Here is a 24,644-nt window from a genome sequence, read left to right as displayed (position 1 = left end):
ATTCATTTCTGACTTTTAATTACATTCCACTGAATCTGTATATCTGTCTTTATGCCAGTACTATATTGGTTTTCTTTCTTTTTTTAAAAGGTTTTCAATTCTTTTTTTTTTCTTTTAAGATTTTATTTATTTATTTATGAGAGACACACACACACACACACACACAGAGAGAGAGAGAGAGAGAGAGAGAGAGAGGCAAAGACACAGGCAGAGAGAGAAGCAGGCTCCATGCAGGAAGCCCGACGCAGGACTTGATCCTGGGATTCCAGGATCATGCCCTGGGCCCAAAGGAAGGTGCTAAACTGCTGAGCCACCCAGGGATCCCAATTCTTTTTGTTTCTTAAAGATTTTATTTATTTATTCATGAGAGACACAGGCAGAGAGAGAAGCAGACTCCATGCAGGGAGCCCGATGCAGAACTTGATCCCGGGTCTCCAGGATCACACCATGGGCCAAAGGGAGGCGCTCAACCACTGAGCCACCCAGGTGTCCCTTCTTTTTAATTCTTAAGTAATCTCTACACCCAACATGGGGTTCAAACTCATGACTTTAAGTGATATCAAGAGTCATATGCTCTTCCAAATGAGCCAACTAGGTGCCTCCCGTATGTTTTGATTATTGTAGTTTTGTAGTAAGTTTTGAAACTAGAACATACGAGAACAACTTTGTTTTTTTTTTTCTTAAAGATTTATTTATTTTAGAGAGAGAGAGAGAAAGAGCATGCACAAACATGAGCAGGAGGAGGGGTATAAGGAGAGGGAGGGAATCTCAAGCAGACTGTCCGCTTAGTCCAGAGCCTGAGGCAGGGCTCAATCTCACAACCCCGAGATCATGACCTGAGCTGAAATCAAGAATCAGATGCTTAACTGACTCAGCCACCCAGGGACCCTTCAGTTTTGTTCTTTCTTAAGATTATTTAGGCTATGTGGAGTCTTTTGAGATTCCATATGAATTTTAGGGTGGGTTTTGCTAGTTTTGCAAAAAAATACTCTTGGGATTTTGCTAGGGATTGCATTGGATCTGTAGATTGCTTTGAGTGGTATTGTCATCTTAACTATTCTGTCAGTCATGAACATAGGATATGTTTCCAGTTATTTATATTTTTAACTTCTTTCAGCATTGTTTTTTAGTTTTTAGCATACAAGTCTCATGCCTCTTTGGTTAAATTTATTTCTAAGTATCTTATTCTTTTTGATGGTGTTGTAAATGGAATTGGGTCACAACCAAGGCATGTATCTGCAGTGGTCCTTCAGGAACCTGTCAGATCATCCACAATGTGTAACACTGAATTTTTTGGAGGATGAGATCCACACTGCCTGTTCTGGCACCAGGCAGCCGCTCCAGGAAAGCAGGCTGCTATTCTCTCATTGCTGAACAGGGTTGAGGGACGGGCCTGGGATAGCCGATTTACATACGTTTTTCTACTACCCAGGATCTGCAACATCTCCCTTCATTCCTTCATAGTGAGTACTCCTCTGGTTGTTGTAAGTGTTCAGTTAGGTTCCAGAGTTCTAAGATAGTTGATTCTAGTAATTTTTTCCAGTTACAGGTTCTTTCAGTGGAGGGATCAACTCACAGAATTTGCTACTCTGCCATTCTGTGTAATATCACTCTTGCTGGATTTTAAGAAATTAATTAATTAGTTAATTTTAAATATTTTATTTATTCTTGAGAGACACACAGAGAGAGGCAGAGACATAGGCAGAGGGAGAAGCAGGCTCTCCTGGGATCACACCCTGAGCCAAAGGCAGATGCTCAACCACTAGCCACCTAGGCATCCCATATTTTAACAATTTTAAAGAACGTATTTGGGACAAAAGTCCTTTATCAGATATATGCTTTGTAAAGGTTTTATTCTAGTCTGAGTCTTGTCTTTTCATTTTCTTAAAAGTGTCTGTAAGTGGCAAAAGTTTTAAATTTTGATGATGTCCAGTTTATCACTTTGTCCTTTTATGGAATTATGTGTTCAGTGTCCTATTGAAGAAATCTTTGCCGAGCCCAAGGTCACAGTGCTTTTCTCTGATGTTGTCTTTTGGAAGTTTTATAGTTTTAGGTTTATATTTAGGTCTGTTATCTATTTCAAGCTGTTGTTTTATTTTTTATTTTAAGATTTTATGTATTTATTTATTCATGAGAGACAGAGAGAGAGGAAGAGACATAGGCAGAGGAAGAAGCAGACTCCATGCAGGGAGCCCGGTGTGGGACTCTATCCTGGGACTCTGGGATCACACCCTAGGCTGAAAGCAGGCTCTAAACTGCTGAGCCACTCAGGCATCCCAGTTTTTTTGTTTTTTGTTTTTGTTTTTGTTTTTTTTTGATATGGTGCAAGGTATGGACCTACGCTCATTTTTCTTTTTTTCTATATTGATATCCAGTTGTTCTGGCACCATTTGTTGAATATGCTATCCTTTTCATACTGCATTTTTGTTGTATCTTTTTTAAAAATCAGCTCTCTGTATAATGTGTGGATTTTTTTCTTGGTGCTTTATTCTGTTTCACCCATCTGTACATCTATCTTTACATTAATACATACTGTTATGATTATTGTAACTTTATAATAATTACAGAAATCAGGTAGTGTTAATCTTGTTAACTATTTTCTTTATTTTTTTTTTAAAGATTTTATTTATTTATTCATGAGAGACACACACAGAGAGGTAGAGACATAGGCAGAGAGAGAAGCAGGCTCCATGCAGGGAGCCTGATGTAGGACCTGATCCAGGACTCCAGGATTACACCCTGGGCAGAAGGCAGGCACGCAACTGCTGAGCCCCCCAGTTGTCTCTTGTTAACTGTTTTCTTTTTCAAATTTGTTTTGGCTGTTCTATGTCCTTTCATTTCTATATAATTAAAAAAAATAAGTTTGTCAGTTTGAACAAAAAACTGGGATTTTGATTGAGATTGCATTGAATCAATAGATCAGTTTGGAGAATTGTTATTTATTTATTTATTTATTTATTTATTTATTTATTTATTTATTTATTTATTATTTTATTTATTCATGAGAGGGAGGGAGGGGCAGAGACACAGGCAGAGGGAGAGAAGCAGGCTCCATGCAGGGAGCCTGATGCAGGACTTGATCCCAAGATTCCAGGATCATGCCCTGAGCTGAAAGCAGATGCTCAACGCTGAGCCACCTGGGCATCCCTGTGATTAATTTTTGTTTAGTGATCTTGTAATGTGTAAACATACTAAACTTACTTACCTTTTCTCGTTACTTATTTGGTAGATTCCGTTTGATTTTCTTCTAGATAATCATGTCATCTGCAAATAGAATTTTACTTCTTCCTTTCCAATTTTTATGCTTTTTATTTCTTTTTCTTGCATGACTATGCTGGCTAGATTCTTAAATACAGTTTTGAAGGTGGTGAGAGTGGGCATCCTTTTTTCTCATCTTAGAGAGAAAGGATTCAGTCTTATAAATTGACTTCTGAAAATTAAACTAGTGAGTTATCACAGTGAATGTCAGTAACCACTGTGGAGGAAAGCCAAGAAATGATACAGGATGCCAGAGAGTTTGCAATGTTCTCTGTCAGGAGCAAAGACTGCAGTGTGATCACAACGGGGGAACGAATGAATAAAGGGCATGGTCGGTCAAGAGAGTGGAAAAGTGAACTCCAGAGAGCCAGATGTTGGTAGCATTTGTGTGTTTTTCAGAGAAGAGAGTTTTTGAACAAAGTACAGTTTCTAGAGAATAGTGCTTAATGGTGGGACAAGGATGGTACTTTTAGGTTTTGCATGACTTGGATGAAATATTGCCTTTAAACTCTTTACTCTCCTTTTACAATGGTTTCTTGCTTACCAAATTACCTTCTGATTGGCTTGTATATTCTCCTGCCAGTAGTATTGCTTTGAAAAGTGGACATGTCTTGGATGCTGGGAAAGAAAGTTGTACGTTAAAAAGCTATGTAGTAGATTGGTTATTTTTGGGGATTGATTATTGAGGGGTTAGATTGGGGTAACTATGGGTGTCAGATGAAGTCTCTTGGAATGCCTTCTTTTTTTTTTTTTAAGATATATTTATTCATGAGAGTCAGAGAGAGAGAGGCAGAGACACAGGCAGAGGGAGAAGCAGGCTCCCTGTATGGAGCCCAATGTGGGACTCAATCCTGGATCCTGGGATCATGCCCTGTGCCAAAGGCAGACAGACGCTCAACCACTGAGCCACCCAGGCGTCCCTGGAATGCCTTCTTATTTGTTGTAAGAAATAATGTTCTATTTTAGGTCTTTTAGAATACTTTCATCTAGGTTTCGCCTGCTAATAACTAAATTTCCCTCTCCACTTCCTTCTCTCCCTTCTCTTTCCTTCCCTTCCCTCCTTCTTAAATTAAGATTTAATGAGATAATATGTGTGATATGCCTAGGAAAGTGCTGGAGACAGGAGTAGGCCTTCATCAGTCTATATCTATCAATGCTCATTTCCTCCCTATAGCCTTTGTAGGTATACCTTTTTTTTTTTTTAAAGTAGGCTCCATGCTTAGTGTAGAGCCCAACATGGGGCTTGAACTCACCACTCTGATATCAAGACCTGAGCTGAAATCAAGAGTCAGACACTTAACTGACTGAGCCACCCAAGTGCCACTGTAGGTATAGTTTTAAATAGTCTTATCTTACTCCAGGGGGTGCCTGGGTGGCACAGTGGGGTAAGCATCTGACTCTTGGTTTCCACTCAGGTTGTGATCTCAGGGTCATGAGATCAAGCCCTGGGTTGGGCTCCCTGCTCATTTTTTAAATAAGATTTTATTTATTTATTCATGAGAGAGAGGGGATGGGGTGGGGGCAGAGACGTGGGCAGAGGGAGAAGCAGGCTCCCTGCGAGGATCTCGATGTGGGGCTTGATCTCAGTCCCTGGGATCATGCCTGAGCCAAAGGCAGATGCTCAACTGCTGAGCCACCCAGGCATCCCAAGATCCCTGCTCATTGTAGGAGTCTGCTTAAAATCATTTCTCCCTTTCCCTCTGCCCCTATTGTCCCCGCCTCCCTCTCTCCCGGTGCTCACTTTCTCTTTATCTCTCAAATAAATAAATCTTAAAAAATAGTCTTTCCTTCTCATATTTAATTAACATCTTATTCTGTTTTCACAGCCTAAGACAATTTAACATTGAACATTTAATGTTTGCATAGCTGTAGATGATATAGTTTTTGTCACTTACGTTCTGTTGGAAGTACATTTTTAGTATGATATGGCATGGGGGAATGGGAATAGGGAAGGAAAGATTATATTTAGAGCAAAGGGAAGTTGAAAGAAAAGTAAAAGCTATGGTTTTCTTCTCTACCTGGCCTTTTAAATAGTTTTAGAGAGCTGATTAGTAAATATGTTTGGCTTAAGTGTATAGTCATTATGGATAGAGTTATTAAGGATATTAAGTAATTAAGATATTAAGAGTTATTAAGTTATTAAGTGTATAGTTATTAAGGATAAGTATTAAGTTATTAAGGATAGATATTTTCAGGAATCAATCTATAGTCAATATCCCTTTCCAAACTTTTTTTTTTTTAAGATTTTATTTATTCATGAGAGACAGAGAGAGAGACGCAGAGATACAGGCAGAGGGAGAAGCAGGCTCCATGCAGGGAGCCTGATGTGGGACTCCATCCCAGGTCTCCAGGATCATGCCCTGGGCCGAAGGTGGTGCTAAACCGCTGAGCCACCCAGGCTGCCCCCAAACTTGTTTTTTTTTAAATTTTTCTCAGTCCTATCAGTGGGTATCATCTGTAGCTACCTTTACCACTAAGGATTAAGCATGGCTTATAGAAAAATTCTATCATAGGTGTTCCTTATCACTTAGTTAGTTCTTCTAAAAAGAAGGGAAGGGAAGTCTCTCTAGAAGCAAATTACAGTTAAATTGTTATATTTAATTTCTAGTAAGAGATCAGATAAAAGTCTTGGGCCCTTGCTGTAAATGTAATCATTACAGATTGAGGTGGCATTTAACTGATAGTGTTTTTCTTTTAAGAACCTAGCTCTATAGTTAATTTTCTTATTTCCATCTCTGTTTTCAAATTATTATATACAATAGACTTTGGCCAGTTTCTATTAGCTCTGAAGGAATACACTTTTTTATTTTATATTACAGTGCTTCACTTGTTTTGCATGATGCAGTGCTAAAGTAATAGTTAATTATCCGTTGGGAAAGAGGTCTTTCCTCAAAGGGAATTACTTTGGCATTATTCATGGCCAATTGTAGTGTGCCTTAAGCTAGATTTTCTTTGCTATCCATGTCCTCCCAGGATCTGTTCCATCATCCTGCTGAAGGAATGCAAATTAACTTCATTTTGGGCCCAAACAAGACTTAGTTTAAGAGGACAAATCTGCTGAAGGAAAATGATGTGTTGCCAAGCCAAACAAATTATTTTTGTTTGAATTATGTTTTTTTTTCTTTTCATTGATATGGATAATACAGAAATGACTTATTGGGATTGTTTCTCATTTAATATATTCATCCTGAGATTAACTAAGTAGCAAAGCAGTAATGTGTTGAATGCAAACTATTTTGATTTTTTTAACCTAGAAATAAAAAAAAATAAAATATTTAAGATACTGATAATATTTTTGTGAGTTTCTAAAGTAGTACTAAGGTGATCATGTGGTATATATACATAGTCTATATTTAAACTATATGGAAAAAAAATACTTTCAAGTGATTTTTTTCATGTGTCTTTGGACATACAATGTGTTTGTTGCAGGGGCTTAAGAAGAGTTGACTTTTTAAAAATTTTCATTCATTTGAGAGAGAGAAGTAGAGGGAGGGGCAGAGAGAAAAGTAGATTCCCTACTAAGTAGGGAGCATGGTGTGGGACTCTATCACAGCAACTTAGGATCATGACCTGAGCTGAAGGCAGATGCCCAATCGGCTGAGCCACCCAGGTGCCCCAAGTTGACTTTTTATAATTAGTTTTATTGTAATAAATCATAGGTATTAAAGTTTATATAAATAAAAGTTAAGTTGATAGTAGTTTTCTATCTTGAGATTACTACGATACTGTAACAGCAATGAATTACATGTACAGTAACAGGAACACACAGGTTCTTTTTTTTTTTTTTTTTTTTTTTTATGGAAACAAAATAACATTTATTCCCAGTGAATATCTGTGAAGTTTATCAAAGTGAAATGAATTTTGCGAAGAGGCAAATTATGGTCCTTGTATGATCAAATGTTTATTTGCAGGCATTTGATGGGCTTGAGAGTTGACAAGGACAATGGATATAATATGACAGGATCTATAATCAGTGCACAAACTGGAAAAAAGGATGAAATTGATGATGATCGTGACTTTGTCTTCTTTTTTTTTTTTATAAATTAATTTTTATTGGTGTTCAATTTACCAACAAACACCCAGTGCTCATCCCGTCACCCATTCACCCCCACCTCCCACCCTCCTCCCCCTCCACCACCCCCAGTTCACTTCCCAGAGTTAGAAGTCTTCATGTTCTGTCTCCCTTTCTGATATTTCTCACACACCTCTTCTCCCTTCCCTTATATTCCCCTTCGCTATTATTCATATTCCCCAAATGAATGAGAACATACACTGTTTGTCCTTCTCCGGTTACTGTGGCCAAGTTCAAAAAGGGTGTTGCCTGAGTTCTTCTCTGGGATTTTGATGGAATCTTGTCTCACATTTAGATCTTTCATCTATTTTGAGTTTATCTTTGTGTATGGTGCAAGAGAGTGGTCCAGTTTCATTCTTCTGCATGTGGATGTCCAATTTTCCCAGCACCATTTATTGAAGAGACTGTCTTTCTTCTAGTGGATCGTCTTTCCTCCTTTATCGTATATTAGTTGAGCATAAAGTTCAGGGTCCACTTCTGGGTTCTCTGTTCTGTTCCATTGATCTATATGTCTGTTTTTGTGCCAGTACCACACTGTCTTGATGAACACAGCTTTGTAGTACAACCTGAAATCTGGCATTGTGATGCCCCCAGATATGGTTTTCTTTTTTTTAAAATTCCCCTGGCTGTTTGGGGTCTTTTCTGATTCCACACAAATCTTAAAATAATTTGTTCTAAGTCTCTGAAGAAAGTCCATGGTATTTTGATAGGGATTGCATTAAACGTGTAAATTGCCCTGGGTAACATTGACATTTTCACAATATTAATTCTGCCAATCCATGAGCATGGAATATTTTTCCATCTCTTTGTGTCTTCCTCAATTTCTTTCAGAAGTGTTCTGTAGTTTTTAGGGTATATTTTGAGAACCATTTGAATGGTAAATGGTTCTCCAACCTTTTATTTTCAGGTTGTAGGTGTCCTTCTGTCTAAAATGAGTCTCTTGTAGACAGCAAATAGATGGGTCCTGTTTTTTTATCCAGTCTGAAACTCTGCGCCTTTTGATGGGGTCATTAAGCCCATTCACGTTCAGAGTTACTTGAACTTCTTCTTAAAGGGGAGTTTTAAGAGTCCCCCTTAAAATTTCTTGCAGAGCTGGTTTGGAGGTCACATATTCTTTCAGTTCCTGCCTGTCTTGGAAGCTCTTTATCTCTCCTTCCATTTTGAATGAGAGCCTTGCTGGATAAAGTATTCTTGGTTGCATGTTCTTCTCATTTAGGACCCTGAATATATCCTGCCAGCCCTTTCTGGCCTGCCAGGTCTCTGTGGAGAGGTCTGCTGTTACCCTAATATTCCTCCCCATGAAAGTCAGGGACTTCTTGTCTCTTGCTGCTTTAAGGATCTTCTCTTTATCTTTGGAATTTGCAAGCTTCACTATTAGATGTCGAGGTGTTGAACGGTTTTTATTGATTTTAGGGGGGGATCTCTCTATTTCCTGGATCTGAATGCCTGTTTCCCTTCCCAGATTGGGAAAGTTTTCAGCTAGGATTTGTTCAAATACATATTCTGGCCCTCTGTCCCTTTCGGCGCCCTCGGGAACCCCAATTAAACGTAGGTTTTTCTTCCTTAGAGTGTCATTTATTTGCCTTAATCTGTCTTCATGGTTCTTTAATTGTTTATCTCTTTTTTCCTCAGTTTCCCTCTTTGCCATTAACTTGTCTTCTATGTCACTCACTCGTTCTTCCACCTCGTTAACCCTCGTTGTTAGGACTTCTAGTTTGGATTGCATCTCATTCAATTGGTTTTTAATTTCTGCCTGATTGGATCTAAATTCTGCAGTCATGAAGTCTCGTGAGGCCTTAATGCTTTTTTCTAGAGCCACCAGTAGCTGTATAATGGTGCTTCTGAATTGGCTTTCTGACATTGAAGTGTAATCCAGATTTTGTAACTCTGTGGGAGCGAGGGCTGTTCCTGATTCTTTCTTTTGAAGTGAGGTTTTCCTTCTAGTCATTTTGCTCAGTGCAGAGTGGCCAAAAACAAGTTGTATTGGAACACGGGGGAGTATCACTGGTCCGTCCAGCTGGTCTTCTGGGGGAGGGGCCTGCTGTGCTGATTTTCAGGTGTTAGCACTTGGGGGAGCTGCTCTGCCCCTGCCTGCTGCAGGGCTCAGCGGGGGTTGTTTACCCCGTGGGACCCAGGGAGGAACAGCAGCAGTTGCTATGGCAACTCTGGAAGCCTGGATTTAGCCTCCGCAGGAACTACGGGGCGGGGCTCGGGCTCTCGGTTCTCCGTCTGCAGGGTCTGGAGGCTCCGGGGCGGGGCCGCTGATGTGCTCAGCTTGGGGCAGGAGCGTCCTTGCTGTCCTGGGCCCTCCCGGCCTCTGCCTGTCCCACGGGGAGGCCGGATCCTGGGCTGTGTCCCGGCGCCCTGTGCTCCGGGGCCTGCGCTGTTGGATTCGCGCTCCTGCTCCGCAGCTCCCTCCCTGGAGCCGCTCCCGAGCCCCTCCGAGCTGCTCTGGTCGGTCCCTCCGTGCGCGCTGCAGCCCTTAGGGAGCTCGGAGCACTCTCCTGCGCTCGCAGGTGTCTGTTAGTGTCCCCGGGAGCCCGAGGGCATCCCCGCCCTCCTGGGTCCTGCTCCAACTCCCTGCGAGCCCCTTTCCGCCCGCCCGGGAAGGTTGGTGCAGCTCCTGCTCCTCTGGGACGGGGCTCTCCTGTCCTGGGGACACTCGCCCCGGCCTCAGCCCGGCTCCTCGCGGGCCCCTCCCCCTCGGAGGCCTTTTGTTTCTTTATTTCTTTTTCCCCGTCTTCCTACCTTGATAGAAGCGCGGACTCTTCTCACTGTAGCATTCCAGCTGGTCTCTCTTTACATCTCAGGCCGAATTCGTAAATTTTCAGGATGGTTTGAAGGTTATCTAGGTAATTTGGTGGGGACAGGTGATTTGGGGACCCTGCTCTTCCGCCATCTTGCCCCTCCCTCCTCTTTTTTTTTTTTTTTTAAGGTTTACTTGTTTATTTTAGAGAGAGATCATGAGTAGGAGAAGGGGTAGAAGGAGAGGGAAAAAGAATCCTCAGCAGACTTAGTGCTGAGTGTGGAGCTCCACATGGGCTTTGATCCCAGCCAGGCCCTGAGATCATGACATGAAAGGAAACCAAGAGTAGGCTGCTCAACCAGCTGAGCTACCCAGGTGCCCCAACACAGGTCCATTCTTATTTTTTTTTTTAATTTTATTTTTTAGAGAGACACAGTGGTGAGAGTGCTCAACACGGAGCTCAACACAGAGCCCAGTGTGGGACTTGATCTCATAACCTTGATTTTTTTATTTAATTTTTTTATTGGAGTTCAATTTGCCAACATATAGCAGAACACCCTGTGCTCATCCTGCCAAGCGCCCCCCTCAGTGCCCATCACCCACTCACCCCAACCCCCTGCCTACCTCCCCTTCCACTACCCCTTATTCATTTCCCAGAGTTAGCTGTCTCTCATGTTTTGACACCCTCACTGATATTTTCACTCATTTTCTCTCCTTTCCCTTTATTTCCTTTCACTAATTTTTATATTCCCCAAATGAATGAGACCATATAATGTTTGTTCTTTTCCGATTGACTTACTTCACTCAGCATAATACCCTCCAGGTCCATCCACGTTGAAGCAAATGGTGGGTATTTGTCGTTTCTAATGGAGTAATATTCCATTGTATACATATACCACATCTTCTTTATCCATTCATCTTTCGATGGACACCGAGGCTCCTTCCACAGTTTGGCTATTGTGGACACTGCTGCTAGAAACATCGGGGTGCAGGTGTCCAGGTGTTTCACTGCATCTGTATCTTTGGGGTGTAAATCCCCAGCAGTGCAATTGCTGGGTCGTAGGGCAGTTCTATTTTTACCTTTTTGAGGAACCTCCACACAGTTTTCCAGAGTGGCTGCACCAGTTCACATTACCACCCACAGTGCAAGAGGGTTCCCCTTTCTCCACATCCTCTCCAACATTTGTTGTTTCCTGCCTTGTTAATTTTCCCCATTCTCACTGGTGTGAGGTGGTATCTCATTGTGGTTTTGATTTGTATTTCCCTGATGGTCAGTGATGCGGAGCATTTTCTCATGTGCATGTTGGCCATGTCTATGTCTTCCTCTGTAAAATTTGTTCATGTCTTTTGCCCATTTCACGATTGGATAGTTTGTTTCTTTGCTGTTGAGTTTAGTAAGTTCTTTATAGATCTTGGGTACTAGCCCTTTATCTGATAGGTCATTTGGCTGCCAGTTTTTAAGGTGAGTGTGACCACTTTCCTTGTTTGGTTGCTGAAGCTGAATTTTTATGGCACTTAACACTTGCACTAAAAGACGAGAATCATAAATCCCACTTGGTCTTGGTGAATAATCTTCTTAATGTATTGTTGGATCCTATTGGCTAGTATCTTGTTGAGAATTTTTGCATCTGTGTTCATCAGGGATATTGGTCTATAATTCTCCTTTTTGGTGGGGTCTTTGGTTTTGGAATTAAGGTGATGCTGGCCTCATAGAACGAGTTTGGAAGTACTCCATCTGTTTCTGTCTTTCCGAACAGCTTTAGTAGAATCGGCATGGTTTCTTCTTTAATCATTTGATACAATTCCCCTGGGAAGCCATCTGTCCCTGGACTCTTGTGTCTTGGGAGGTTTTTGATGACTGTTTCAATTTCCTCCCTGTTTTTTTTATAATAAATTTATTTTTTTATTGGTGTTCAATTTACCAACATACAGAATAACACCCAGTGCTCATCCTGTCAAGTGCCCCCCTCAGTGCCCGTCACCCATTCACCCCCACCCCCTGCCCTCCTCCCCTTCCACCCCTAGTTCATTTCCCAGAGTTAGGAGTCTGTCTCCCTTTCTGATATTCTGTCTCCCTTTCTAATATTTCCCACACATTTCTTCTCCCTTCCCTTATATTCCCTTTCACTATTATTCTGTCTCCCTTTCTGATATTTCCCACACATTTCTTCTCCCTTCCCTTATATTCCCTTTCACTATTATTTATATTCCCCAAATGAATGAGAACGTACAGTGTTTGTCCTTCTCCGATTGACTTACTTCACTCAGCATAATACCCTCCTGTTCCATCCACGTTGAAGCAAATGGTGGGTATTTGTCGTTTCTAATGGCTGAGTAATATTCCATTGTATACATAAACCACATCTTCTTTATCCATTCATCTTTCGATGGACACCGAGGCTCCTTCCACAGTTTGGCTATTGTGGACATTGCTGCTAGAAACATCGGGGTGCAGGTGTCTCGGCGTTTCATTGCATCTGAATCTTTGGGGTAAGTCCCCAACAGTGCAATTGCTGGGTCGTAGGGCAGGTCTATTTCTAACTCTTTGAGGAACCTCCATACAGTTTTCCAGAGTGGCTGCACCAGTTCACATTCCCACCCACAGTGTAAGAGGGTTCCCTTTTCTCCGCATCCTCTCCAACATTTGTTGTTTCCTGCCTTGTTAATTTTCCCCATTCTCACTGGTGTGAGGTGGTATCTCATTGTGGTTTTGATTTGTATTTCCCTGATGGCCAGTGATGCGGAGCATTTTCTCATGTGCATGTTGGCCATGTCTATGTCTTCCTCTCTGAGATTTCTCTTCATGTCTTTTGCCCATTTCATGATTGGATTGTTTGTTTCTTTGCTGTTGAGTTTAATAAGTTCTTTATAGATCTTGGAAACTAGCCCTTTATCAGATTCGTCATTTGCAAATATCTTCTCCCATTCTGTAGGTTGTCTTTTAGTTTTGTTCACTGTATCCTTTGCTGTGCAAAAGCTTCTTATCTTGATGAAGTCCCAATAGTTCATTTTTGCTTTTGTTTCTTTTGCCTTCGTGGATGTATCTTGCAAGAAGTTACAGTGGCCAAGTTCAAAAAGGGTGTTGCCTGTGTTCTCCTCTAGGATTTTGATGGAATCTTGTCTCACATTTAGATCTTTCATCCATTTTGAGTTTATCTTTGTGTATGGTGAAAGGGAGTGGTCTAGTTTCATTCTTCTGCATGTGGATGTCCAATTGCCCCAGCACCATTTATTGAAGAAACTGTCTTTCTTCCAATGGATAGTCTTTCCTCCTTTATCGAATATTAGTTGACCATAAAGTTCAGGGTCCACTTCTGGGTTCTCTATTCTGTTCCATTGATCTATGTGTCTGTTTTTGTGCCAGTACCACACTGTCTTGATGACCACAGCTTTGTAGTACAATCTGAAATCTGGCATTGTGATGCCCCCAGATATGGTATTCTTTTTTAAAATTTCCCTGGCTATTCGGGGTCTTTTCTGATTCCACACAAATCTTTTTTTTTAAGACTTCTTTTTTTTTAATTTTTTTTTTATTTATTTATGATAGTCACAGAGAGAGAGAGAGAGGCAGAGACACAGGCAGAAGGAGAAGCAGGCTCCATGCACCGGGAGCCCGATGTGGGATTCGATCCCGGGTCTCCAGGATCGCGCCCTGGGCCAAAGGCAGGCGCCAAACCACTGCGCCACCCAGGGATCCCTGATTCCACACAAATCTTAAAATTATTTGTTCTAACTCTCTGAAGAAAGTCCATGGTATTTTGATAGGGATTGCATTAAACGTGTAAATTGCCCTGGGTAACATTGACATTTTCACAATATTAATTCTGCCAATCCATGAGCATGGAATATTTTTCCATCTCTTTGTGTCTTCCTGAATTTCTTTCAGAAGTGTTCTATAGTTTTTAGGGTATAGATCCTTTACCTCTTTGGTTAGGTTTATTCCTAGGTATCTTATGATTTTGGGTGCAATTGTAAATGGGATTGACTCCTTAATTTCTCTTTCTTCAGTCTCATTGTTAGTGTATAGGAATGCCATTGATTTCTGGGCATTGATTTTGTATCCTGCCACGCTACCAAATTGCTGTATGAGTTCCAGCAATCTTGGGGTGGAGGCTTTTGGGTTTTCCATGTAGAGTATCATGTCATCGGCGAAGAGGGAGAGTTTGACTTCTTCTTTGCCAATTTGAATGCCTTTAATGTCTTTTTGTTGTCTGATTGCTGAGGCTAGGACTTCCAATACTATGTTGAATAGCAGTGGTGAGAGTGGACATCCCTGTCTTGTTCCTGATCTTAGGGGAAAGGCTCCCAGTGCTTCCCCATTGAGAATGATATTTGCTGTGGGCTTTTCGTAGATGGCTTTTAAGATGTCGAGGAAAGTTCCCTCTATCCCTACACTCTGAAGAGTTTTGATCAGGAATGGATGCTGTATTTTGTCAAATGCTTTCTCTGCATCTAATGAGAGGATCATATGGTTCTTGGTTTTTCTCTTGCCGATATGATGAATCACATTGATTGTTTTACGAGTGTTGAACCAGCCTTGTGTCCTGGGGATAAATCCTACTTGGTCATGGTGAATAATTTTCTTAATGTACTGTTGGATCCTATTGGCTCGTATCTTGTTGAGTATTTTTGCATCCATGTTCATCAGGGATATTGGTCTATAATTCTCCTTTTTGGTGGGGTCTTTGTTTGGTTTTGGAATTAAGGTGATGCTGGCCTCATAGAATGAATTTGGAAGTACTCCATCTCTTTCTATCTCTCCAAACAGCTTTAGTAGAATAGGTATGGTTTCTTCTTTAAACGTTTGATAGAATTCCCCTGGGAAGCCATCTGGCCCTGGACTTTTGTGTCTTGGGAGGTTTTTGATGACTGCTTCAATTTCCTCCCCGGTTATTAGCCTGTTCAGGTTTTCTATTTCTTCCTGTTCCAGTTTTGGTAGTTTGTGGCTTTCCAGGAATGCGTCCATTTCTTCTAGATTGCCTAATTTATTGGCGTATAGGTGTTCATAGTATGTTTTTAAAATCGTTTGTATTTCCTTGGTGTTGGTAGTGATCTCTCCTTTCTCATTCATGATTTTATTAATTTGAGTCTTCTCTCTCTTCTTTTTAATAAGGCTGGCTAATGGTTTATCTATCTTATTAATTCTTTCAAAGAATCAACTCCTGGTTTTGTTGATCTGTTCCCCAGTTCTTCTGGTCTTGATTTCGTTTTGTTCTGCTCGAATCTTAATTAACTCTCTTCTTCTGCTGGGTGTAGGATCTATTTGCTGCTTTTTCTCTAGCTCCTTTATGTGTAAGGTTAGCTTTTTGTATTTGAGTCCTTTCCAGTTTTTGAATGGATGCTTGTATTGCGATGTATTTCCCCCCTTAGGACTGCTTTTGCTGCATCCCAAAGATTTTGAATGGTTGTATCTTCATTTTCATTAATTTCCATGAATCTTTTTAATTCTTCTCTTATTTCCTGGTTGACCCTTTTATCTTTTAGCAGGATGATCCTTCACCTCCACGTGTTTGAAATCCTTCCAAACTTCTTCTTGTGATTTAGTTCTAGTTTCAAAGCATTATGTCTGAAAATATGCAGGGTACAATCCCAATCTTTTGGTATTGGTTAAGACCTGAATTGTGACCCAGTATGTGGTCTATTCTGGAGAAAGTCCATGGACACTTGAGAAGAATGTGTATTCAGTTGTGTTTGGATGTAAAGTTCTGTAAATATCTGTGAAATCCATCTGGTCCAGTGTGTCATTTGAAGCTCTTGTTTCTTTGGAGATGTTGTGCTTAGAAGATCTGTCGATTGTAAAAGCGCTGTGTCAAGTCACCAAGTAAGTGTGTTATTATCTAAGTATGTCTTAACTTTTGTTATTAATTGATATACTTGGCAGCTCCCACATTCGGGGCATAAATATTCATGATTGTTAGGTCCTTTTGTTGGATAGATCCTTTATGATATAGTGTCCCTTTTCATCTCTTACTACAGTCTTTGGGATAAACTTTAATTTATCTGATAGAAGGATGGCTCCCCCTGCTTTCTTTTGAGGACCATTTGAATGGTAAATTGTTCTTCAATCTTTTATTTTCAGGCTGTAGGTGTCCTTACGTCTAAAATGAATCTTTGTAGACAGCAAATAGATGGGTCTTGCTTTTTTATCCAGTCTGAAACCCTTCGCCTTTTGATGGGGTTATTCAGCCCATTCACGTTCAGAGTTACTATTGAAAGATGAATTTAGTGTCATCATGATACCTATTCAGTCCCCGATTTTGTGAATTGTTTCCTTGGACTTTTTCTTTTACAGAGTCCCCCTTAATATTTCTTGCAGAGCTGGTTTGGTGGTCACATATTCTTTCAGTTTCTGCTACCTTGGAAGCTCTTTATCTCTCCTTCTATTCTGAATGAGAGCCTTGCTGGGTCACGTATTCTTGGCTGTATGTTCTTCTCATTTAGGACCCTGAATATATCCTGCCATCGCTTTCTGGCCTGCCAGCTCTCTGTGGAGAGGTCTACTGTTAACCTAATACTTCTCCCCATAAAGGTTAGGGATCTCTTGTCTCTTGCTTCTTTAAGGATCTTCTCTTTATCTTTGGAATTTGCAAGTTTCACTATTAAATGTTGAGGTGTTGAGCGGTTTTTATTGATTTTTTTGGGGGGTGGAATCTCTCTATCCCCTGGATCTAAATGCCTGTTTCCCTTCCCAAGTTAGGAAAGTTCTCAGCTATGATTTGTTCAAATACACTTTCTGGTCCTCTGTCTCTTTCGGCATCCTCTGTCTCTTTCGGCGCCCTCTGGAACCCCAATTAAACATAGATTTTTCCTTCTCAGGCTGTCATTTATTTCCCTTAACCTGTCCTCATGATCTTTTAACTGTTTTTCTCTTTTTTCCTCAGCTTACTTCCTTGCCATCAACTTGTCTTCTGCGTCACTCACTTGTTCTTCTACCTCTTTAACCCTCATTGTTAGGACCTCCAGTTTGGATTGCATCTCATTTAATTTTTTTTTAATTTCTGCCTGATTAGATCTAAATTCTACAGTCATGAAGTCTCTTGAATCCTTTATGCTTTTTTCTAGAGCCACCAGTAGCTTTATAATTGTGCTTCTGAATTGGCTTTCTGACTTTGAATTGTAATCCAAAATTTGTAACTCTGTGGGAGAGAATACTGTTTCTGATTTCTTTTGTGGTGAATTTTTCCTTCTAGTCATTTTGCTCAGTGTAGAGTGTCCAAAAACAAGTTGTACTGGAAAAAGGAGAAAAAGGGAAAAAAAAAGGGGTGGGGAACAAACAAAACAAAAAACAAGGGGGAGTATCCTCTGATCCTATATAGTGTAAATCCCTCCACTTACCCTGGAACTTTTCAGAGCTGCTTGGTCAATAAGTTGCTTTTCCCCTGTCCTTCCAGCTGGTCTTCTGGGGGAGGGGCCTGCTGTGCTGATTCTCAGGTGTGTGCACCTGGGGGAGCTGTCCAGGCCTCTGTAAGGTGCAAGGCTCAATGGGAGCTGTTTACCCTGTGAAGCCCCTGCTCAGTCCCAAGTACAAGGTGACACCAGGAGGAACAACAGTGGCGGCGGCCAGCTCTCCAGCTCTAAAGTCAGCTCCTGCGGTAATTACCGCAGCTCCCAGCCTGCAGGGGCCTGGCTGCTCTGGGGGCAGGGGATGCTGATATGCACAATTCCGGGCTGCCCAGCGGCAGGAGCGTCCTTGCTGCCCTGTGTCCTCCCAGCCTCCACCTGTCCCGGGGGGGCAGGGGCGCAGATCTTGGGCAGTGTCCGCCAGCGCCCTTGGTCCAGGGCCTGCACTGCTGGAATCATGCTCTCAGGGCGGCACAGCCCCCTCTGTGTGGAGCTGCCACCCGAGCTGCTGCCTGAGTTGCTCCCGGGTCCCGCTGGATGCGCACTAGCCTTTTAGGGAGCTCGTCACCGGTGTGTAGTGTGCTCTCCCCCGGGGCACAGTTCCTCTGTTAGTGCCCCTGGGAGCCTGAGGGCATCCCTGCCCCTTCTGGGATCCTGCCTGAGTTCCCTGCGAGCGCCTTTCCGTCCAGGATGATTGGTAAACTTTCTGTTTTTCTGGGACTCGGCTTTCCTGTCCTGGGGGCTCTCGCTGCCAGGCCTTAGCCTGGCTCCTCGCGGGGGGCCCCTCCCCCTTGGATGCTTTTTTATTTATTTTTTTCTGTCTTCCTACCTTGATAGAAGCTCAAACTCTTCTCACTGTAGCATTCTAGCTGTTCTCTCTTTAAATCTCAGGCCAAATTCATAGATTTTTAGGATGATTTAAAAGTTATCTAGGTAAGTTGGTGGGGACAGGTGACTTGGGGACCCTACTCTTCTACCATCTTGCCCTGCCTCCACAACTTTGAGATTGTGACTTGAGCTGAAATCAAGAGTTGGAGGCTTAACCCACTGAGCTACCCAAGTGCCCTCCATTCTTATATTTTTATGTTTGAATTAAACTCCAGTACCCGTAAGAAATTTTCTTTGTTTATACTTTCCTTCCTGCTTCATAGGGAAGTTATCAAGTGGAAAATGATAATTCATAGGAAGGTTTGTGAATTCCTTGTAAGAAGAATGTATTATGCAGGGGCGCCTTAACAGTTTGTTAAGTGTGGAACTTGATTTTGGCTCAGGTCATGATCTCAGGGTCCTGTTGTCCAGCCCTGTGTTGGGCTCTGCACTCAGTGTGGAGTCTACTTGTCCCTCTCCCTCTGCTCCTCCCCCTCTTTGCACTCCCTATCTCTAATATAAAAAAAAATATATATATATATAAATTTAAAAAATGTGTTATGTAGTTTTAAAATATGCTAGTGAAGAGGAAAAAAACTACTCTGTGACCATAAAGTGGAGGCAGTCAGTGAACACACAACACACTATAAATTCCTCCCTCCTATACTTGGTGTTACTTTTGTCACACATTTTACTTTTCAGAATACTACAAATACACAACACATTGGAACTATTTTGTTTCAGACTAGGAGTTGGCAAATTTTTCCTCTAAAGGACCAGATAGTAAAATATTTTTAACTTTGTAGGCTAAGAGGCAAAATTGATGTATGTTTTGTAGATATACTTAGGCAATAAGAAAGTAAATAAATTTCCACACAGTTTTTATTGATGAAATTTAAAAATAATTGAGCACAATGTTTTTGGTAATATATCTCTAATGATAAGAATATAATTTTTTTTGGATTAATTGTCTTTAGTGTTAATGTTCCTTATAATCAAAATCAGTCACAAATCTTATTCTGTTAATGCTGACCTGTAATGAGATTTTATATTTTTCATCTTTATAAATACTTTTTCAGACAAGTTTTGCCAAATACTGATGTCAGTCATAGACACGTTTTAATTTGAGACTATGCATCACTTGGAAGGCATTTATGGAATTTGTTTAGCATCTTTTCCTGTTATTTGCCATTTAGCATGTTATTATATTGCAGATTAGACTTCCAACTGATGGTTAGGTGGAAGTTCCTCAGTTGACCATTATATGGATTTTGAAATATGGAAATTTCCTTTGTAGTTGCATTGAAGTTTAAAAAAACTCTATAGGAACTGTATTTTGAGTACAAAAATGTGTGTGTAATCAAAATTTGGTTTAGAATGGTGGAGATATTGTTTCTTTTTTTAACTTTTGAAAGTATGAGAAGTTTGGAAAGCAGTTTAACATTAGTTGTGATTTGAGTTGGCATCAGAATATCTTTAATATAGATATGCTTCACAAATAAGTGCAGTTTTAAGTTGCATTCATTAAGAAGCCTTATCAAGACTGAATCAAAAACTAATTTCCAAAATCATTTATTATTTGACAGTAATAGTGGATGAGGGAAGGGGTGCCTGGCTGATTCAGTCAGTGGAGCATGTGACTCTTGATCTTGGGGTGTGAGTTCAACTACCACATTGGGTGTAGAGATTTTTTAAAATTTATTTATATTTATTTATTTATTTTTTTTAAAGATTTATTTATTTATTTATTCGGAGAGAGTGAGAGAGAGGCAGAGACACAGGCAGAGGGAGAAGCAGGCTCCTTGCAGGAAGCCTGACGTGGGACTCGATCCCGGATCTCCAGGATCATACCCGGCTGCAGGCGGTGCTAAACTGCTGCGCCACTGGGGCTGCCCTAGAGATTTTTTTTAAAAATAAAATGTTTAAAAAATAGTGGATGAGGGAAGTTTTCACAGAAATTTCAGCCACAGCTTGAAGTGCGATAAAATTACAATAAAACTTGAGCACTACTAAGTCATCTTGCCACTGTGCACTTGAGCAAGTCAGGGTACTTGCCTTCTGTTTCTTATAAAAATTCACAGAAGTGAAGCTGATCAAGTTCATGAGAGCAAATGAAGTTCTTTGTTGACTGATGCAGAATAACACATGAAATAGTCATATAATTTCTACAGAGTATTTGATAATGAATCAAATATTGAATAACCATAGATTTTAAACATCTTCCATGTTTTTACAAGCTTTGTAAACTGGTCCAAGTTATTTTCTGTCCGTGTATATTTTCACTACATCAGTCATAACACATCTTAGTAGCTTCCACATCAGATGGTACTGAGTTAGTGTTGACTCCATTTGTTCAGTCACTTCAGACTTGGAATTGACTTCTTGAATATAACGGAGCAGGATCAGTAACACATGTTGACTCATGAATCAAGGGAAGCAAAAAAAAAAAAAAAAAACCCAAAAAACCCAAAAACCAAAACAAAACAAAAAATCAAGGGAAGCCGCTAGTATTTCTTTGCCTTTTAAAAAAGATATACAGGGGTGCCTGGGTGGCTTAGTTGGTTGAGAGGCTGCCTTTGGCTCAGATCTCAGGGTCCTGAGATCAAGCCCTGCATTGGGCTCTCTGCTCAGCGGGGAGTCTGTTTCTGCTCCCACCCCCGCTTATGTGTTCTCTCTCCATTTCTCTCTTTCTCTCAAATAAATAAAAATCCTTAAAAAATAAGGGTATATAATTCAGTGGTTTTAATGTATTTAGAAGGTTGAATAACTGTTATCACGATCATATTCCAGAATATTTTCATCACTCCATAAAGAATCCCTGTACCCAATGACAGTCACTCCACATTTTTCTCTCCTCTCCAAGAAAATCACAGTTACTAGCCTACTTTCTATGTCCATGGGATTTGCCTATTCTGGACATTTCCTATGAATGGAATCATGCAATATGTGGTTTTTTGTGTCTAGTTTCTTTTTTTTTTAAGATTTTATTTATTTATTCATGGGAGACACAGAGAGAGAGGCAGAGATATAGGCAGACAGAGGGAGAAGCAGACTCTCCAAGGGAGCCCGATATGGGACTCTATCCCCAGACTGGGATCACACCCTGAGCTGAAGGCAGACGCTCAACCGCTGAGCCACCCAGGCGTCCCTGTGTCCAGTTGCTTTAACTTAGCGTAGGGTTTTTTTTTTTTTTGAGAGACTCAGAGAGAGAGAGAGAGAGAGAGAGAGAGAGAGAGAGAGAGAGGGAGGCAGAGATACAGGCAGAAGGAGAAGCAGGCTCCATGCAGGGAGCCTGACGTGGGACTCGATCTCGGGTCTCCATGATCATGCCTTGGGCTGAAGGCAGTGCTAAACTGCTGAACCACCTGGGCTGCCCTAGCATAGGTTTTCAGGTTCATCCATACACTAGTATATATTAGTACTTCCTTCTTTTTATGCATGATCATATTCTATTGTATGGATATACCACATTTTGTTTATCCAGTCATTTATTTGATGGATATATGGTCTCTTTCCACTTGTGTCTATTACAAGTTGTGTTATTATCCTTTATGGATAACTTTTTGTGTGAGTAAATGTTTTCAGTTCTCTTGGGGTATATATGTAGGAGTGGAAATGCTGGATCATGTGATAATTATATGTTTAACTTTTTGAGGAACTGCCAAACGATTTTCTACAGCAGCTGTACTATTTTACATTTCTACCAGCAATACATCCCTCAGTTTTATTGTCAGTCTTTTTGATTATAGCCATTGTAGTGGGTATGAAATGGCATCTCATGGTTTTGATTAGCATTTCACTAATGACTAATGATGTTGAACATTTTCATGTTTTTTTTAAATTCAAATTCAATTAGCCACATATAGCACATTATTAGTTTCAGATGTTGTGTTCACTAATTCATCAGTTGTGTATAACACCCAGTGCTCATCACATCACCCAATTACCCCATCTCCCTACCCACCTCCCCTCCAGCAACCTTCAGTTTGTTTGCTATAATTAAGAGTCTCTCATGGTTTTTCTCCCTCTTTGATGACTTCTCAGTTTTCCCTCCCTTCCCCTCGGATCCTCTGCACTGTTTCTTATATTCCACATATGAGTGGAACTGGTGGGTATTATTTTGAGTGAAATAAGTGAATCAGAGCATTTTCATTTTTTTAAGAGATTTTATTTGTTCATGAGAGACAGAGAGACAGAGAGAGAGAGAGAGAGGCAGAGACACAGGCAGAGGGAGAAGCAGGCTCCATGCAGGGAGCCTGATGCAGGACTGGATCCTGGGCTGAAGGCAGGCGCTAAACTGCCGAGCCACCCAGGGATCCCGCATTTTCATGTTTTATTGGTACTTGTATATCTTCCTTAGAGATATACCTGTTCTGATCCTTTTTCAATTTTTAATTTTTTATTGTAAATGTTCTTTTATATATTCTGGATGCAAATCCCTTGTAAGATATATTATTTGCAAATATTTCCTACCATTATCTGGGTTTTCTTTTCTTCCCCCCCTTTTTTTTAAGATTTGTTTTTTAAAGATTTTATTTATTCATGAGAGATAGAGAGAAGCAGAGACACAGGCAGAGGGAGAAGCAGGCTCCCTGCAGAGAGCCCGATGTGGGACTCGATCCCAGGTTCAGGATCACGCCCTGGGCTGAAGGCAGGCACCAAACTGCTGAGCCACCCAGGGATCCCTGTCTTTTTCTTTTTGACTGATTTCACTTAACATAATACCCTCTAGGTCCATCCATATTATAATTAATGGGAAGATTTCATTCTTTTTTATAAATCATATTCTATTACACACACACCACATCATCTTTGTCCATTCATCTATCGATGGACACTTAGGTTGCTTCCATACCTTGGCTACTGTAGATAATGCTACAGTCAACAAAGGAGTGCATATATCTTTTTTTTGTTTGTTTTTTGTTTTATGCTAGGAGAGTTACCAGTTTTTTTTTAAATTTATTTTTTATTGGTGTTCAATGCATATATCCTTTCTAATTAATATTCTCATTTTCTTTGGGTAAATACCTAGTAGTGGAATTACTGAGTCACGTCCCATTTTATTTTAAGTTTTTTTTAGGAGTCTTCATACTATTTTCTGCAGTGGTTGGACTGATTTACATTCCCATCAACAGTGTGTGAAAGTTTCCTTTTCTCCACATCCTCATCAGCACTTGTTATTTCTTGTCTTTTTGACACTAGCCATTCAAAGAACTGATTTTAGATTATAAGATTTGGTATATAGTAGAAGTCCTTCAAGATTGACAAGGCTATTCTTGTTTCTTTGCATTCTTTTTTTTTTTATTTTTTTTGTTTTTTTTTAATTTTTTTTATTTATTTATGATAGTCACAGAGAGAGAGAGAGAGACACAGAGACATAGGCAGAGGGAGAAGCAGGCTCCACGCACCGGGAGCCCGACGTGGGATTCGATCCCGGGCCTCCAGGATCGCGCCCTGGGCCAAAGGCAGGCGCCAAACCGCTGCGCCACCCAGGGATCCCTGTTTTATGTTTCTTTGCATTCTTATATAAATTTTGAAATAAAATGATCATTTTCCTAAAAAAAAGACATGGGATGAAATTTAAAACAATTTTTAATTCTAGTATAATAATATACAGTGTTCTATTATTTTCAGGTATACAATATAGTGATTTAACTATTCTATACATTACTCAGTGCTCATCATGATAAGTGTACTCTTAGTCTCCTACACCTCTTTCACCCATCTCCCATCCATCTCCTCCCCTTTGGCAACCAGCAGTTCTCTGTATTCATGAGTCTCTTCTTTTTTGTTTATCTTTTTTTTTTCTTTCTTTGTTTTGTTTCCTAAATTCCACATATGATTAAAATTATATGGCATTATCTTTCTTGACTGACTTATCTCATTTAGCATTATACCCTTTGGATCCATCCATGTTGTTACAAATGGCAAGATTTCATTCTTTTTTATGGTTGAGTAATATTCCATTGTGTGTATGTATATATACAGACATACTACATATATACATGCATGTATATACATATACACTACATATTTACTCATCTATGAATTGACAGTTGAGTTGCTTCTATACCTTGGCTATTGTAAATAGTGCTGCAATAAATACGGAATTTTGATTGATACTATAGATTTTCCCTTGTACATTTGCTGTTTATTTCATTAATTTTTGTTTATATTTTTATTATGGGGACTTTGTTTCTCAAAGTATAATCATCTTTATAATCATAATCAAATATAATATAAAACTGTTTATATTAGATAAGAAGCCTCCAGTGTTAATTTCTTTTTAGATAATTGAAACATATTTGCCCCAAAAGGACAGGTGAACACAAGTTATGCTGAGGGAAAGAAAGACTCTGC

The 24,644-nt window shown here is 40.3% G+C and overlaps 1 protein-coding gene across 2 annotated transcripts in view; it reads left to right on the top strand.

Annotated features, from left to right (window-relative positions):
• DOCK3 (dedicator of cytokinesis 3) overlaps window positions 1–24,644 on the top strand; it is a 505,777-nt gene that overhangs the window by 53,598 nt on the left and 427,535 nt on the right. The gene's annotated exons all lie outside the window — the stretch shown is intronic.

The sequence above is a fragment of the Nyctereutes procyonoides genome, unplaced genomic scaffold (assembly GCF_905146905.1).
Source record: "Nyctereutes procyonoides isolate TBG_1078 unplaced genomic scaffold, NYPRO_anot_genome, whole genome shotgun sequence".
In the NCBI taxonomy this organism is placed as follows: Eukaryota; Metazoa; Chordata; class Mammalia; order Carnivora; family Canidae; genus Nyctereutes; species Nyctereutes procyonoides.
The sequence above is the reverse complement of the archived record's forward strand: the minus strand, read 5'-3'. Positions and strand labels throughout refer to the sequence as shown.